The sequence below is a fragment of the Pinus tabuliformis genome, chromosome 3_2, assembly GCF_031772625.1.
Source record: "Pinus tabuliformis cultivar Carrire ecotype Pingquan chromosome 3_2, CPIR1, whole genome shotgun sequence".
Classification (NCBI taxonomy): Eukaryota; Viridiplantae; Streptophyta; class Pinopsida; order Pinales; family Pinaceae; genus Pinus; species Pinus tabuliformis.
The window spans coordinates 856,723,247-856,738,772 of record NC_142302.1 but is presented as its reverse complement, the minus strand read 5'-3'; the positions used below and the strand labels follow the sequence as shown (position 1 = coordinate 856,738,772).

The following is a 15,526-nucleotide window of genomic DNA, read 5'->3' as shown; positions in this document are numbered from 1 at the left end:
AATCTAGCCAGCATCTACAAAAAACACCAACTAGTAATGGACATAGGTACTTGAATTTAGTAGCCTCCAACCCATAGTTTCTCATCCCTTATAATCCTCCACAACCAAATATACTAAACCATATTCTCCACATCCACAATGAATTATGCTATGTTACTATCCTTCCAGGGCTTCCAACTTAGGCCAACTAAGGAGTCTCAAAGCCTCGTAGCTTCTAGGAGTTCTAACTTCCCTTAGAAATATTTAGATACCTTATAAGCCTCATGCTAGGGAAACCTGTCCCGATAACCCGGATCATCCTAGGTCCAATAGGGTAACAAAATCATAGGATCACACCCTCTCTTCCTCCTTAGAGACTATAATAAAAACAAACATGGTTAGAAATATTGAAATAACAATAGAAACTCTCACTTCTATGTGCATGTACTCTTTTGGACAATTGACACTTCATGAAATCACTTTATCTACTTAAGATGAAAACATGTCACTTTTGACATTGTTTATATTTTATAAAAATATACATTTTGATTTTTGAGTAATATTTAAATATTTCTATATTGTTATTTAAAAGAATTTCTTCTTTCAAAATAAAAAAACATATAAATACCTAGAAACCACATTCCTTTAAAATAAATAATCTACCAAAAATAAGCAATTTTAACTTATATATTTTTCCTTAATAACTATAATGAATCAAACAATAATAATAAATAATATCTATCAACTAAATTATAAGAAAAAATACCATATAAAAAAAACATTAATTTAATATTTCACACTTGAATTTATTTATATTATAATTATGAATTTTTATGTTATTTAATTAATTTTAATATATTATAAACACTTTGAAACACAAATGGAAACACCATTAAATACCTTTTTTTAATGATCTTCATTGTCATGTTAAGGATCAACAATGATTTCCGTACACTATATTTCAACACTCCACACAATCAAACTCCTTCGCACAATCCAAGGAGAATGTCAATAAATGCATATAATATTTGAAGTATAAGATGATAAATATGAATACAAACGGATATAAATGACGTTTTACTGTATATATATATTATTTTCTTGTTCATCTGATCTTTGGTATTATGCTTTAATTGTTGAGAAAGTAGAGTAGGTGGGTTTGTTTTGTTTTCGTGGAAGCAATGGACAAGACCATTAACATGAAGAAATATACGTTCGAAGAAATATATGTTGATCATAGGTATATGACGATATTATTAAGATTGTTTTTAAAATATTTTTAAATGAAAAAGGAAATGCAGAAGAAAAAAAAATGGATTTTAATGAATTTGTTACACCATGGTTGAAAGTTGAATGTGAAGTTACAATGTTTTTCATCATGGTTGATATTTACGATCTTTAGCCTATTTTTTTTATTTTACTTTTTATGAAAAACAACCATACACTCATTAGTGAGGTGGATGGTGTTAAATAACATTTTGTAGTTGCATGGTTCACTTTACAAGAAAAATATTGTCTCAGATAGAATAATGTTATTGGTATTTTGGATAAACCATAATCGGATATTACACATCACATTTAATTTGGTGTCCCTCATACTCATAATCATACCTAGAGGTTGGAGAGATCTAAAGGCTTCGAAGGGATCAAAAGAACTTCAATATAGTTAAAACGTTGTAGGGTTAAAATCCATTAAAATCGTATTTTGGATATATGTTTTTTAATTTCACATGAAAATTGAGATAATGATGATATTTTGTTTTTAATTATAATAGTCTGAATGATTTGTCTATTGATAAAAAGGTTTTGAATAGATCATGATAGGGTGTTTTGCTAACTTACTATTTGATATGAAGTTACTAGTCAAATTCCCCACTCCAATTGGGATGATATATTGGAAATGATGACGATGTAGTCTCGTAAAAATTAAGAAACATATATATATTATCATCTTGTTTTATTTAATATTATCAATTCATCCTATAAATAATACATTATTTCTAATATTGCTTGAGTTTATTCTTACATCTTATAAGTAAAGTAAAGTTTGTGACTTGTTAGAAATGGTTGAGATATTCTCTTAACCTCTATTCCTAAATTAAGAATAAGTTAGATCTAAAAAAAACTAAAATCTCTATACAATAAAGTAATAACATATTGTAAAAGTGCATGTGCGTGTTTACACATGCATTCATATGTATCAAAAATATATTAATATTAAGTGTGCTTCAAATTATTTTTTATTTTGTTATGAGAGTGAGGGAATGGAATCCTAGGATAGTGGTGTTTGGTGAGTGATCCCCTTGGCATGAGGAGGTGAGTGCTAAATATATTGTAGCAATGAGAATCATTGGATTTGGATGCCTATGGTTTGAGGCAAGCTAGATCTGTGTGAGTTGTGAAGAGAACCATTGTAGCGGTTCCACTACATTTATTTTTATTATTTCCTCTTTCAACAACAAGGGACTCATGTTGTTGGAGTGTTGTTTGTTGGGTTGTGTTAATATCAAACTGTTATGCAGGTTTTGTTGTTGGGTCTTGTGAGCATGGATATACCTATCGGTAAACTGTGGTGCAAGTATGGTGCATGTGAGTCGTCATGTAAATTTAGTGGGGTGATAGAGGCATGAGTGTTGTCAAAGTGGATGAGTCATATGAAAAATGAGTCATTGACCATCTATAGGCATAGTAACTATAACCCCTCATGGGTATCTCTTTAATATTATCCATCCATGGCCAACATCATTAAAGTAGGATTTTATCATCATTCATCCTATGAGAATCCTTTGTGTTGGTAGATTGAGTCTATGGAGCCTACAACGAGTTGTACGTTTCCTACTACAGACTGAGTGCATGTAGTCTATCGTGTTGTTTAGTTTTGTCTACATAAAGGAGTTGAGGGATTTTCAGTTTTGTATGGGGGAATAATAATGGAAGAAAAGGTAGTTCATTGTTAAATTTTGAGAAGGTATTTTCTATGGTTTTGAATCATTTCTTTGATCATGGAATTCATAGCTTTAGAAACATTTTGTGGCCTAAATTTTCATACATGGAAAGTAGAGGTCCAAATATTGTTGATGAATCAATGTTCATGAGACATAGTGAAGGGTACAAAAGTCACACCTACAAATGGAAAAGAGTTAGTTGAATGGGAAAGTAAAGATGACAAAGCTAATTCCATTAACAAACTTGCTCTTCTACATTCATAGTTACATCATGTCAATATTGCATAATCATATAAATACATATTTGAATTATTGATTGAATTGTTTTTTACAAAGGTTATAAATGCAAAACTTTCCTTAAAACTACAATTGTTAATACTTAAAATTAATTGAGACTTCTATGTCTAGCCATAAATAATTTGATGTGTCTTATAAAATAACTAGTTGAAGTTAGTGCTCAGGTAGGATATGAATATGTGAAAACAATCAAATTAAAGATCCTACCTTCAAGTTTTAGTGCTTTCATCTTCACCTTAAGTGAAATGTCCTTAGCAATATTGGATGAGACGATTGTAGCACATTTTGCAAAGGAAAAGAGGTTAAAGCCATGGAATATAGAAGGTAATATCAAATATAAAATGAATTACTTCCAAAGGGAAGGATGACAAAGAAGGATGTCATTAAGAGTGATGTTGAATGCCACTACTATAGAAAATTTAGAAATACAATGTGGACTTACGAAAACCATGCCAATGACCAATTAAAAGGGAAGATAAAATAATCAACCAATATAACCATTCATGAATTTCATTGAATTATAATGATGTTAATGATTTCAGGAATGGAACATATCAAAATCATTTAGATCATGAAAGAATTATTAAAAGGGCTTAATATGTATGGCTTTCTAGTCCGTTAAGAAGTTGTGGGTTTAGGGAAGGATCCCTCATTAATTTTGGAAGACGTGAGAGTGGTCCACTCGTGAGGTTATACAACAATTTGTGGATTTTTTTAGTGATTTAATTTGATAGATATGTGATTTGGGAGTTCATGAATGGAACTGAGGAATTCAATTTGCAGCTACATCATTATAGAGGTTACAATACTACTTGATGGTGCTCAACCTCAACTGGAAACTGTAAACCATTTAAACAATGTTAGATTATGTATATTATTGTCAATGGATTATTTCAACAAGTTTTTGCAATGTAAGCATTAAGATCTAGTGTTAAAATTAATACTTATATCTTGTAAATGACAAATTAGTTTTTGAATTATTAAAAATGATCTCCTCCTAAACTAGAAATAAATTACATCTAATAAGAAACTAAAATCTCTCTCTCTCTCTCTCTCTCTCTCTCTATATATATATATATATATATATATATATATATATATATATATATATATATATATACTCTGTTAATTTTAAGTATACTTCAAATTATTTTTTATTTTAAAATCATTGCGACAATAGTATATATTTATTATAAATTAATCCATGACGAAATTTACCAAGTGTTGTATGCAACAGTAGTCCCTACCGGGTTTGAAATCCTTATATCTAATTCAATATTAAAGTATATTATCAATCAGTATATGAACTATTTGTATCCTTTTTACATATGGACCACTCTCAAGTGGTAAGTTTGCCTCGCTTCCTCTCTCTTTGGCAAAAGCTATTCCATAATTTTACAATACAAGCTTTCCATAATTTCACAATACAATATAGTATATGTGGTCTCTCAGCATGCACTTTTTTTTAATGGAGAAAATAACATGGAAATAAATTCTGAATTGTTCCTCAACAATGGTTTAGTTAAAGAATAGTTACGCTTCTTCATAAAGAAAAAAAGTGGATTGAAACATTCCATGTTATGAACTAAACTTTCCAATTTTAGGTTGAAGCATGAATTGTATGATCAATCATCCAACAAAATGAGAGAATCTTTATTATTTTGTCGGAAATAAGGTGTTGAAATAATTATCCAACAAGATATATTACGCTAACTTAGTAATTTTATGTATCATTATAATTATAAAAGTCAATAATTATGTGTATCATTATAATTATAAACCTCATAATTATATGTATTGATATAACATTATAATTATGGACCATAGTTGTGATATAGAATCTTTCCATTTATTTAAGATCCCAAGACACTCAATTTATTATTGAAAAATATGTACATTGTATAAAACTTAAACTAAATACTTCAAGGGAAATGCATAAAAGTTGTTGGAATATTTAATTCCTACTTGTCTCAGTTGTGTCTTTCTATCTAGAGGAGTCTGTTCTTAAATATGTTCCTAGTCTAGTGTGTGGTTGAGATATTCTCTTATCCAAAAAATTATATGTCCAAGATAGTTTCCCTATCTTAAGACAATACTCCTGCATATATGTAATTGAATATCTAATTAATGAAATGTATATTCTTTTGTGGAATTTTATCATGGTATCGGAGCCCTGACGACTTGGCCCCTCATGGGCTTGGCCCATCCTGGGCTGAAGGAAATAAGAGACAAATATATTTTGTTTTAGTTTTTTTATTTTTTGAGATTGTCCAGCTCATTTGGCGACTGCGCACTGGTGAGCCGTAGAGGGGTTGTGCATTGTTGATGTTGAGCACCCTGGAGGTTGCCCAATTGTTGCATCGCTGCATAGCCCCGTGTGCTCTCTGTGGGAACATATTTTGAAATCGTCTTCTCCATGGGAGATCTGCTCTAATCTAGTCTAAGAATTTTCTTTTTTGAATCATGGAAGTAGAGGAGCCATGGGTAGCAGCTCTAAGGAGCAATGTCATTTGAAGAGGAGATTTGCCTGAGGAGCAGTGTCATTTGAGGAGGAGATTTGTCTAAGGAGCAACGTCGTTTGAGTTGTTGGAGGAGATTTGTCTAAGGAGCAGCATTGTTTGACTTGCTGGCTAACAGAGGTTGCGTCAAGGAGGTACTGTGGGTAGACTGCTGGGAGTCTAAGCAGTGAAGGAGCTGTGCAAGTTGAACTGTCATTGGAAGGAGCTTGAGTGGGTGTCGACGTAGAGGAAGAGAGGTCGTGGTGGCCACACATTTGATCCTTGGTGCCCAGTTGCAGGTGAACCTGTGGTTTTGGGTAGGCTGTACCGAATTAGTAGCAGTTGCAGTGGTTAATGGTGGTGGATCTGTCTCACTTCAAGGCCAGAGTGTTGACGCCAAAAGCCATGGGTCGAGCTAATTGAGTAGGATAGGGTTGTGTTAGTTGTAGATGAATCCATCTATATATGTGAATAAAGCCCTGGCAAAAGGTGAGGGATCTATTTGATTTGGGGCAAATTTTGCTATTTATGGATGGTGAAGCAAGGTTATTAACTGTATGGGATGGAGCCTTGCATGGGTATGGAGCCTCGTGTGGGTAGCAAATATAGACTTGGCCGCAAGATTAGTAGTGGCTCCTCTGGAGAGATCTATTTAGGTACTAATATCCAGTCCAATGAGGAGGTGGCCATCAAGCTGGAAAATGTGAAGACAACGCATCCGCAACTTGTATATGAGGCCAAGTTGTAGAAGCTCCTTCAAGGAGGAACAAGTATTGCAAATGTAAGATGGTTTGGTGTGGAAGGTGACTATAATGTTCTTTTCATTGACTTGTTGGGATTGATCCCTAAGGATCTCTTTAATTTCTGAAGTCGAAAGCTTTCTCTTAAGACTGTTCTCGTCCTTGCAAATCATATGATAAACATGATTGAATTTGAGCATTCACTATGCTTTCTTCATAGAGACATCAAACCTAATAATTTTCTCATGGGTCTTGGTAGAAGAGGAAACCAGGTCTATGTAATTGATTTCAGACTTGCTAAAAAGAACAGAGATCCTATTAGTCACCAACACATTCCTTATAGAGAGAACAAAAATTTAACTAGAATTGCCCGATATGCAAGTGTTAGAAAGTTATATATTATAGAGGAATGGAACACATAGAATATTGCATAAATATAAACACAGAAAATGCATAAAACCAGAGAGACACAGATATACGTGGTTCACCCAGTTAGGGCTACATCCACCCTGAACAACCAGTCCTTCCTTTCTATTATCCAGCAAAATGAAGAGACACAACCTACATCAGATTCGTTGTAATATCCTCTGTTTTCTCTCACAGTCTCACCTCTCTATTTCTTTCTTAGAGAATACACGTCTATTACACAGCCTCAACACAATGCCCTCATACAAAGAGAGGGATTGCCTTCTAGGGAAAAAAACCCTAAACTAAACATAAGTTCTACTGTCAGATCATCCACCTAATGAACAACCTACATTGACTAGAAAGTACTATAGTTTTACAAGGCAATTTTACATCTGTTTTTAGCTTTGAGGATGTTTCCCCAAAAACTCCCGCCAGGGGACCACTAGCCCCCGAACCCCCCATCAGGGGGGAATCAGACCCCGCGAACTCCCGTGGGGAGGACAAGTCCTCCCCGCACCCCTGCACATGGAGGGGTGTACAAAATTCCTGGGGTTTACATCTAGCTGAAACAAAGACCTCTAAATAATCATGCTCCACACCAAACAATCTCCCACTTGGAGAATGATTGTAGCAACTCCACCGCTGCTTCATTTGCTGGACAATGAATCCTCTTTGGACCTGGTTGTTTCTCATCTTCCTCGTCATTCTTGAAGACTAATTGAAACTGAGAGTATTCTCAATTTCTCCCTAGTTACAACTTTTTTTAACATATTTGTAGGATTCTGGCTGGTATGTATCTTTTCCAGCCTCAACTCTCCATCTTCCAACACTGATCATATGAAATGGTACTTGAGCTGTATGTGTTTAGTCTTGGAATGAAATGCTGATTTCTTTGCCAGATGGATGGCACTTTGGCTATCACTGTATAATGTGCCCATATCATGCTTCTTACCCAATTCACCTGTAAACCTTTGTAACCAAATCATTTCTTTACTAGCCTCTATAGCAGCAACATACTCTACTTCTGTTGTTGAAAGTACAACAACACTTTGGATTTTTGAAACCCAACTGACAGTTGTTCCACCTACAGTAAATACATATCCTGTAGTGCTCCTCATGTTATCTCTATCACCTGCCATATGTGCATCAACATATCCCTGTAGAGAAATGTTTGAACCACCAAAGCATAATGCTTGATTTGTGGTACCTTTCAAATATCTGAGAATCCATTTCACTACCACCAAATGTTCCTTTGTTAGATTGTTCATGTATCTGCCTACAACTCCCACTACATGTGAAATATCAAGCATTGTGCATACCATTTCATACATTAAGCTTCCAACTGCTGATGCATATGGAACTTTAGACATATAATCCATGTCTTCTTGGGTCTTTGCGCACATTTCCTTACTAAGTTTGAAATGGCTAGCAAAAGGTGTACTAATTGTTTTTGCATTGTGCATATTAAATATTTTCAACACCCTTTGTATGTACTCATTCTAAGACAATGTTAATTTTTGATTTTTCCTATCTCTAGTTATTCTCATACCAAGGATTTGTTTTGCAGCTCCCAAATCCTTCATTGCAAATGAATTTGCCATTTTTCTTTTGAGCACATTTATTTCCTTCTTGTTAGACCCTGCAACAAGCATGTCATCTACATACAATAACAATATGATATAGCTTCCATCATTTTTCTTTTTTAGATAAACACAATGATCAGAGTGACATATAGCATAACCTTGTTCAGACATAAACTTGTCAAATTTTAGATACCACTGCCTTGGAGCCCGTTTTAAGCCATACAATCTCTTCTTCAACATACACACTAGTTCCTCCTTCCCTTTTACCACATATCCTTGTGGCTACTGCATATATATCTCTTCCTCCAAATCCCCATGGAGAAAGGTTGTCTTTACATCTAACTACTCAAGATGTAAATCTTCAACTACTACTAGACTTAAAATAGTTCTGATTGAAGTCATTTTAACAACAGGAGAAAATATTTCATCAAAATAAATACCTATCTTCTGTGCAAACCCCTTCACCACAAGTCTAGCTTTGTACCTTTTATTTCCTCCATCTTCTTCCTTTAGCCTGTAAACCCATTTATTCTTCAATGTAGTTTTTCCTGCAGGCAACCTTAGTAAGTCCCAAGTCTGGTTATGCATTAAGGACTCCATTTCTTCTTCCATGGCTACCTCCCACTTCTTCCTTCTTTCAACCTGCATTGCTTCTTCATAACATTCGGGTTCATCAGAAACAATCAACAATAAATAATATAATGAAGGAGAGTATCATTCAGGGGGTATACTTATCCTGGTAGATCTTCTAACACCACTTTCAGGTGTTTGGGGTGCCTGTTGTTGTTGTGGTGGTTGTTGTTGTTGTCGTTGTTGATTATTATTATTTTCAGGCATCTTTACTTTTTCAGTGATCTCATCAAGAACTGTGTATTCCTTGTTTTCTTTTTCTTGTTTCTTTTCCTGCAGCTAATTCTTATACAAGAACGTTTCATTGAATATTACATCTCTGCTCCTAATGATTTTGCAATTTTCATAATCATATAAGTGATAACCAAAATCATTAACACCATATCCAATAAAGGTACATTTCTTTGATTTTTCCTCAAGCTTTGTTCTATTTTCTTTATTAATATGGACAAAGGCCTCACAACCAAAAGGCTTTAAAAGGGAGTAGTTTACCCTTTTACCTGTCCATGCTTCCTCTCGAACACCACCATCCAAGGAACTTGAAGGCCCTTTGTTTATTAGATAAATAGCAGTATCTACAACATCTGCCCAAAATTGTAAAGGCAATCCTGCATGTAATCTCATGCACCTTGCACACTCCATGATTGTTCTGTTCATCCTTTTTGACACACAATTTTCTTGTGGTGTTCATGGAACTATCTTCTCCCTGTGAATTCCATGCTCTGAACAGTACCTATCAAACTCTTTGCTGCAATATTCACCTCCATTGTCTGATCTGAGACACTTCAATTTCTTTCCTACCTCAATCTCAACCAAATCTTTCCATTTCTTGAAAGTATCAAATTGATCAGATTTATTCTTAATACAATAAATCCAAGTTTTTCTAGTTGCATCATCAATAAAAGTAACATAATAATGAGAGCCACCAAGAGATGATACTTGAACAGGTCCCCATACATTTGTATGCACAAGCTCTAATTTTTTTCTCTTTCCTTTCCCAACTCTGAGAAATCTGAATCTCTTCTATTTTCCATAAATTCAATTCTCACAGAAGTCCAAATCAACATTCTTCAAACCCAGCAACAAATTCCTTGAGTGAAGAATCTTCATCTCCTTTTCTCTCATGTGTTCGAGCCGATGATGCCATAATTCTACATCTGCTCCTTTGGAAGTTAAAGCATTAACAGAGTTAGAAATACCATTGCATAAATACAATCTACCAACATTTTCACCTTTTGCTATTACCAGGGCTCCCTTGGTGACCGTCCAAGATCTATCTATGAAAGTTGTCACACAACCTTCACAGCCTAACCGCCCTATTGAAATCATATTTTTCTTCAGCTCTGGAACATACCTTACCTCCTTTAGTAGCCATTGGTCTCCATTCTGCTGTTTGACAAGAACCTTACCCATTCCGACAATTTTACAAGGTTTATCATCACCCAAACAAACTTGTCCAAAATGTCCTTGAACATAGTCATGAAAATATTTCTTATCAGGTGGCATGGAATGAGGCCCCTGAATCTACCACCCAAGAATCAATAATATTTTCGAAAGAAAGAATAAAAGCATCTTGTAACACCTCACCTGTCACATTTGCTTCATGATTGTTTTCTCGCTATGCATCTCCTTCTTTTCCCTTTCGAGATCTACAGTCTTTCTTTAGGTGTCCTTTCTTTCTGCATTTCTAGCACACTATCCTTGATCTAGACTTGGATCTACCTCTCCTTGATTTAATGTGATATCCTGAGCTCTTTCCTCTTTCCATTCTTCTTCCCCTAGACTCCGCACTTAAAGCATTACCCGATGTATCACCGGAGCTTTTTCATCCCATTTCCTTGCTAAGGATAGCACCGACAACATCATCAAATTTTAAAGTACTAGATCCTCAAACAGAGTTACTAATGGCCATTACTAAACCATTCCAACTTTCCAACAATGAGCACAAGAATAAGAGAGCTCTAACTTCATCATTAAAGTTTACCCCCACAGAACTTAACTGACATGTAACAGTATTAAAATCATTTAAATGGTCTACAATAGATCCACCTTCCGACATCTTCATATTAAATAATCGTTTCATAAGAAATACCTTGTTTGAGGCCGAGGGTTTTTCATACAGTTTTGCCAACGACTTAATCAAACCCTCTGTCATTGTTTCCTTCGAAATGTTGAAGGTGACCGACGCTGTGAGGCACAATCGTACTGTTCCAAGTGCCTTTCTATCGAGAAGGTTTGATTCTTCATCTGTCCTACCCATCGACATCTTTGTTTTTCCACCCAATGATAGGTACAGATCTTTTTGATACAGATAATCTTCCATCTGCATCTTCCATAGTGAGAAGTCTTGGCTGTTAAATTTCTCGACCCTAAACTTACCATCTTTCGCCATTGCTCCCACTCGAACCAGGAACCCTTCTCTCCTGCGAGTTTGTCAGCCAAATAGACCTTCGGCTCTGATACCAGTTGTTAGAAAATTATATATTACAGAGAAATGGAACACATAGAATGTTGCATAGATATAAACATAGAAAATTCATAAAACCAGAGAGACACAGATACACGTGGTTCACCCAGTTTGGGCTACGTCCACCCCAAACAGCTAGTCCTTCCTTTCTATTATCCATTAAAATGAATTGACACAACCTACAACAGATTCGTTATAATATCCTCTACTTTCTCTCATAGTCTCACCTCTCTGTTTCTCACTCGGAGAATACACGACTATTACACATCCTCAATACAATGCGCTCATAAAAAGAGAGGGGTTTCCTTCTAGTGCAACAAACCCTAAACTAAACATAAGCTCTACCATTAGATCATCCGCCTAATCAATGACCCAGATTGACTAGAAATTACTATACTTTTAAAACAAAATTTTAGCCAGGGGAACACTGGCCCTGAGACCCCCTAGCTGGGGGGTATCAGCCCCCCCAAACCCCCGCGTGGGGGACAAGTGCCCCCTACACCCCCCCATATGGAGGGGTGTACAAACTTCCTGGGGTATACATCTAGCTAAAACAAAGACCTATAAATAATCATGCTCCACACCCAACAACAAGCATGAGCACTCATCTTGGCATTGAGAAAAGTCATAGAGATGATTTAGTATCTGTTGTGTATGTATATATTTTTTGAGGGCAGTCTTACATGGCAGGGTCTGAAAGCTGGAACAGAAAAAAAAAAAAAAAAAAAAAAAAAAAAAAACAAACAAAACAAAACAAAACAAAACAAAACAAAAAAAAAAAAAAAACAAAAAACAAAAAAAAACAAAAGTATAAAAAGATCAGTGAGAAAAAGTTTCCCATCACCATTGAGGTCATGTGTAAGTCATATCCCTTAGAGTCTGTGTCACATTTTCATTATTTCTAATCATTAATAAGAGCCTTAGAACCAAGTTTGGAGAACTGATTTGTCATCAGAAGAATGCCATTGTTAAAATTTGATTTTTTTTTTAAAAGCGTTATGTCAATGATGTAATTCTAGTGAAAAGAATATAATGGCAATTAGTTTGGCCAACTATTGTCACACATTTGTGCCTATATTGGAACTGACCATTCCAACAATACGCAAAATTATCTACAAGAATTTTTAACAACTAGATATAATGAAGACATGACAGTGAAGACGGCATTAGAGGAGTTGCATCAAATATTGGAAGATGGACAATCGAATTTGTGTGAATTAGTGTTAGTTTGTGGAACAGATTCATGGTGTAGTATGAGTCACATATTGTAATTATATCAAATCTACATGTCATATATTACTTTGTAATAGTCTGTTCTGTTGTTGAAATGTTTTATGTATTTGTTGTAATACCTAGAGAAACATGCATACCCTTTGTTATGTGTTCCCTCTGTAACAGAGTTTTAACACCGTGGAAGAGTGTGTCATGTGCGATGGATACACTTGGGTGGGGCATATTGGTTTTAGACTCCATGAGGTGAAATTTTATATTTAGGGGGAGTTGGTCAAGAGGTTGGATGAACCATGTATTTGAAGGAATTCCTAGTAGAGTGGCAATTGCAACAGTTGGGAACTCATGCATTTCGGTAGATGCTTGTTCCATTATATGGACATCCTCAATTGCATGAACAAGGTACAAGGTGTAATTACGAGACTTGACCAGGTGTAGTCTTTGCAGATTGATATCGAGACAAGTACTCATTAATGGGGTGTGTTAGAATATTTAATTCCTACTTGTCTCAGTTGTGTCTTTCTAACTAGAGGAGTATGTTCCTTAGAATTGTGTTCCTAGTTTGGTGTGTGGTTGAGATATTCTCTCAACCAACAGATTGTATGTCCAAGATAGTTTTCCTATCTTGGGACAATACTCCTATATATATGTAATTGAATATCTCATTAATAAAATATAGATTCCTTTGTGGAATTTTATCAAAAGTGACAACCTTTTGGTCTTCACCTACCATAGAGAATAGACATTGGATACTTAATCAATCATCAAATAATCACAACAGAACTTAAATTGAGATAGGGATCTTATTGCTTACATGAATTGATTCCCAATATTTGCAACTAATATTTATGAAACATTTACCTATTTGATATAAGTAATCATATAGCAGAAGGATCCACCTATTATACAATATCTCAACATAAACAAACTTGAATGTCAAGACATACTAAACAACAAATAAGTCACATATAACAATGTTTCTAAAAAGTCACTGCAACATATTTGTACAACTTTATGTATTAACGCATGCTCATTGCATGCCATCCACCTACAAATGGTTAAATCATCTAAGGCCTTACATGGATATCGATCCTAACATGCTCAGTTAATGATTCTTCAACAAGTATTCATGCAAAAATTATTAGGTGTAAGAGATAAATATTCAATATGCATTGTAATCCATGCATTGATAAAAGCAAACCATATATGATTATATGAGGAGAACTATTATTGTTCTTCTTGACTAGATCGTATTTCCTCGTCTTTGTACTGTTTATTTGTATTCCTCTTAATTAAAATTAGGTTCCTTGGAGGATTTGGAGTGCTTAGCTAATAGGGTAAGATAATGAATGTACAAGTTAACTTTTCTTAGGAGATAGAGATGGCTAGTATCATCAACAAGGTTCTCACATACTAGAGAGATGGATGTGGAAACAAATATTTAGAGTTGAGCGACACCTAGTTATATAGGTAGGGAAGAACCATTCTTTAGTCGTCAAAAACCCTTTAACAAGGATATTTTTCATGACTTGTTTGTTCTCAGTCAGTTTTTCTTAATTAATGCATGTTCTTATCTCCTATAATATTTTATCTAATACTTTATTCGACTAGCATCGTCGCCATGTTGAGCAATGGAACATGAAATTTAAGGATATTATATGATTAATGAAAGGTAAACTAGGGGAATGTCAATACAGAGTGAAGATAAAATAAGGATCATATAAAAATGTGTCCCAAAAAGTCACTACAACATATTTGTACAAATTCTTGTATAACACATGTTCATTGTATGTGATCCACCTGCAGACGGTTAAGGCAACTAAGCCAGTGATTAATTGTTTCCTTAGTGTTTTATTCATTACCACCTTGTATGGTTAAAGGTGGTTTTGGCTACGCCTTTGTGAATACTTTGCTATTGCCTCCTACATAAATTGCAAATGAATATTCTATGAAAAAAGATTGAGAGTGTTACATTTTTGGGTTGTTTGGCTACTATGTGACAGTTCCTGAGCCAATAGAATAGATAGAGGTAGACTAGGGGCTCAACTGACTACAGCGAACAGGGGAGAAACACACATTCCATCAAACACCTTATCATTAAGAAGTGGCAACACCTTGATAGTTACTTTTATGTTCCTCAGATCCAAATCATGGATGAATTTTCCCTCTCACTTTATCAGATAGAAAAAGGGGGGCCAACTTTTGGGAGATCCACGTGGATTTGTTATTAGATCTGTGATGTCTAGGGATTTTTTTCCAATAATGAGCAACATTCATCCATTTTAACTTAGTAAATATGTTCCAACTATTGAATCTCTTCAAGAAACCTAGAACCAGATTAGCACATTGTACAAATATAATCAATTAGAGACAATTATCTTACTAATGGGGTGATTAGTTCCCATTCAACTCGATTAAATCCTAGCTATGAATGTTCGGTGTCCAATTGGAAAGTACGGGCAACAAAGACCTTCAACCTAACGAAACGAGGGAGGGTAGGTCTCTATCGAGGAGTATGTCTTTCTGTAAAGGGAACACCTTGAGACAAAAATGGATTCGAATATTGAGGAACTAAAGTATTGGGCATCATCACATATGCCTCTTGGATTCACAAGTCATGAACATTGATATCCCTATATTTTGATAGGCATTTGGAGCATCACTGTCTTTCATTAGAGAAACACTTGCCTAGCAAGAATCGTTGTAGGTAACAAAATTTTAGAGCTCTATTCCCATTTGTTACTATTCA

General features: G+C 34.8%; 1 pseudogene; it reads left to right on the top strand.

The window, feature by feature from the left end:
• The first annotated feature begins 6,299 nt into the window (after positions 1–6,299).
• LOC149183366 (casein kinase 1-like protein 1) lies at positions 6,300–12,452 on the top strand (annotated as a pseudogene).
• The last annotated feature ends 3,074 nt before the right edge of the window (positions 12,453–15,526 follow it).